The sequence below is a fragment of the Gadus chalcogrammus genome, chromosome 8 (assembly GCF_026213295.1).
Source record: "Gadus chalcogrammus isolate NIFS_2021 chromosome 8, NIFS_Gcha_1.0, whole genome shotgun sequence".
NCBI lineage: Eukaryota > Metazoa > Chordata > Actinopteri > Gadiformes > Gadidae > Gadus > Gadus chalcogrammus.
The window spans coordinates 20423568-20427839 of NC_079419.1; positions in this window are offsets into that span (position 1 = coordinate 20423568).

Here is a 4272-nt window from a genome sequence, read left to right on the forward strand (position 1 = left end):
GGCGCCGGTACAGCCTGTAGCCTACACCGAGGTGAATCCTAGGGGGGTGATGGTGGTGGGGGTAGGGTTGTAGCGCTAATAATAATACTGTTTTAGTCCGGGATTCCGTATAGCTTGTTGACGTGCTGAAGTCATCTATTGGCCATGCGCATTATTGCCCCCTTCGCCCCGTGACTCAAGCCGAGGGATGAACCCGACTGAGGAAATAGAAGGACGAGGAGTGTGTGTGTGTGTGTGTGTGTGTGGGGGGGGGTCAAGAGAGAGAGAGAGAGAGAGAGAGAGAGAGACAGAAAAAAAGATATATGGACGGACAAGGGCAGACAATTGCGCACTTGCTTACCACACACACCGCACCGTCACCACGCGCACGCACTGCAACCCCCCCACCCACCACCACCCCCCCCCCCCCCCCCCCCAAACACACACAGTCATATTTCAAGGGCATTTGAAGCCATAATCACAAATAAACGCCCGTGCTTGTCATACAATCCTGCAGAAATAAAGACAAAGCTATATCCACATAAATGCATCTCAATGAACGCACTATAAACAATGCATTAAGGTGAATTTATACCACCACTCAACGGATTAGTGGCTCGCTATATTTAGTCTCAATCTTAAACTTTGCATCAGCAGATCATTGTGAATGGCCTACCCCGCCTCGAGATCCCCGTTGTGCCCGATACGAGGTCGCTGTCCGGTGCTGAAGCGACAGATCGGGACCAGCTATGACAAACGACCAGCGGAATGGTTCAGATGGCACCTGCACGCACACTATAGAGAAGCATCTCATGTGAATATTCCTTGCATTTGTTGCAATGCGGTGCTCCTAACGTGGCTTTCTGCTTGGAAGCCGTCACAGCATTCCCATCCTGCACACAAATTCGCCTTTGACAGATTAAGTCTATTTTTTTTTTCTTTTCCGCGGTAATTGTGAAGCTGCACCTAGCCTGGTGCAACCTGAGTGACACGCGAGGCGACCAATCACAGACAAGGACGCTTTAGTGAGGGGGAAGATAAACGCGGATGCGCATTGGCGGGACACGCCCGGTTTTAGGTATGACAAGCCCCTCCCCCTGTTTACTTCCGCGCTTCGGCAACCTTTCCATGGTTTCGTCCCGAGGAACCGAGTGTCAGAGCGTACATGTGGGAAGGGGCGTCTATCAGTGAATCACCAATCAGTGTTCCAAACGTGCAGTGAGCAACGCGTCTCATTGGTCGGTCGTAGATCAAGGTCCCGCCCCCTGTACGTGCGCACCCTGGGATCGGAGCGCGGAGACGTCGTGAGTCATGCGAGGCGCGTCCAATCCTGTTGTTGCAGCGATGCGCGTCCGTGTGTCGCATGATTGGACGCGCCTCGCATGGCTCTGCACTGAGAGAAGCAGAAGCCAATGTCGTGCATCACATTAAAAGACACTGACAAGCGGTATGGGGGGGAGATCATGCCTCATACTTTATTTCCAACGTGACATGTTAATATTATAGGCCTAGGCCTGCACACAATATGACCATGTGTGTTATAATACTGTTATTAAAGGCCTCCGCTCTGCATAATATGAGGCTGTACGCTGTTGTATGAAGTGATGTAAAAGGACCATGACTGCATGGTCCCACGCAGAGAGCAGATCCACCTCGTGGAAGCAGTCGGGTGGAAGGGACACTGTCTTTAGATATCAGCGTTACAAAACATCTGCAAAGAGCACACTCTTCACTTCACTATATGAGGACTCATCCGCTCGGGGGGAATCCTGAACACCCAGATGTATCGACTATATACACTATTACTATTTAGGATATTTATTCTTCTGAAGCGCTGCATTGTGCATTGAGATGCACATCTTTATACATCTTTATATAAAATGGAGTAGTGAGGGATTTGTGCTTCTTGAGTCTACCACTACACCCCTGCGGCCACTAGGGGGAGATAGTCCAAAAGATAAATCACATCGACGCTCCAAGGTTATTTTCTATTTTTCCATAAATTAGCAAAAGACGATTGAGATCAAGGACATTTGGTTCCCCTGCATACACCTTATCGCCAACCATTCGTTGAATTGGTTTCAATATTATTACTGGCGGAAAAACTTGCTGATTAGAAGAAGTATTGATTGAAGATCTATGTTGCTTTTTTATTCATTGGTAGGATAGTGAAATATATCCTCTCTCTCTCTGTGTCTCTCTCTCTCTCTCTCTCTCTCTCTCTCTCTCTCTCTCTCTCTCTCTCTCTCTCTCTCTCTCTCTCTCTCTCTCTCTCTCTCTCTCTCTCTCTCTCTCTCTCTCTCTCTCCCTACCAACCCCCCTCTCTCCCTCTGTCAAAAATGGCCTCCTCCTGTGTGTGAGCTCCTGCTCCCGGAGCTATCTGGGGCCGAGTCAGCCCCATCCTGTGTCCCTGGTTACAGGACTAGAGGTTGGCCTTTATGCATTCGGAGGTGTATGTGTGTTGTGGTGATGGTAGCGGTGGTGGTGGTGGTGGTGGTGGTGGTGAAGGGGGTGATGACGATGGGGGTGGGGGTGGTGGTTGTGCAGAAGGTGATGACGATGGGGGTGGGGGTGGTGGTGGTGATGGTGATAGTGTTGAAGGTGGTGGTGGTGATGGTGGTGGTGGAGGTGGTGGTGGTGGAGGTGGTGATGATGATGATGATGATGATGATGAAGATGATGATGATGATGATGATGATGATGATGATGATGATGATGATGATGATGATGATGATGGTGTTAGGTCAGTGTTGATGGCAGTGATGATAAGGAGGGGGAGTTGATAGCGTTCATGTTGGTGATGGTGGTTTTAATAATGATGATGGTTGATATGTGAATACCTTTGTGAGTGTGTGTGTGTGTGTGTGTTTGTGTATGTGTGTGTGTGTGTGTGTGTGTGTGTGTGTGTGTGTGTGTGTGTGTGTGTGTGTGTGTGTGTGTGTGTGTGTGTGTGTGTGTGTGTGTGTGTGTGCCAGCCCAAGTCACAGTCAGCACAGTCACAGTCAGCAGGATTACAGAAAATATATAGTTTATCGTTATTCTTCTGTCCTCCCTCCCTTGAGAACTGATTATTGCATGAGGCAAACACACACACGCACATACAAACACACACACACACTAACAGAAACACACATACACACACACTAAAACACACTAGCACACACACGCACACACGCTAACACACACACACAAACACACACACACACACACTAACACACACACACACACACACACACACACACACACACGCATATTTACTCACTCTCACTGTATTGAGGATAATTTGATCCTAAAACACACATAGAGCTGATGGGCTGTAAAGTTGTGTTGTATTGGACCCATTGAGTCTGGTACATAGGTGCTGTAGTCATTAGCATTCCTCCCAACCTGTACTTATGGTCCCCGTTGCTGACAGAGGAATCATTACTGGAATTACAATGAGAAGGAATTCCATGTATTCCTATGCTATGTGATTATGTTACGTCATGTTGAAAACAGAAAACCACCGCCATCCAAGCCTGCCTCCACTGAATGATAGGCTTAAATATGGGGATGTGCATTCGTTGTGTATGATAAATAAATAATATACATTCCTAATCCAAATAATCCAAAATACAATAAGAAATACTTTATGCACAAAAAGCACTGTGTGTGTGTGTATCTTTATCTCTCTCATCACAAGATAGCGTGGGGCCCTGTCTGTGTGTCTGTGTGTCTGTCTGCTTCCCTAATAAGACCCTGCGATGCAACATCTGGGCCATCTGTCCTGTACTGTCAGCCAGTGGTTTTGTGTGTGTGTCACTGTGTGATACTTACAGTGATTGGTGAGAGATATCGCAGCAACGGGTGGACCAGTCAATGCGGCCATCCATATATGTCTATGGTTGTGTTTGGCCTTAATCTAACCACACTCGTCAGGCTAAACCATTCGGAGTCAGAGTTGGGCAGGTCATAACTTTGCCATCGTAAGAATGTATAGTAGGAATGTCATGCTACTCTATGAGCTCTAAATGCAGCTCTATACGCTGCTCTATAGGCTGCTCTATAAGCATTATAAGCTGCTTTATAGGCTGCTATATTTCTTGCTATATTGGCTGCTCTATAGGCTGCTTTATAGACTGCTCTGTAAACTCTATAGGCTGCTCTATAGGCTCCTCTATAACCTTGGGCTGCTCTATAAGCTGCACTATAGGCTACTATATATACTAAACTATATGCTTCTATATTGGCTGCTATAGAAAGCTGCTCTATAAGCTGCTATATACACTCTATATGCTTCTCTATATGCTGCTC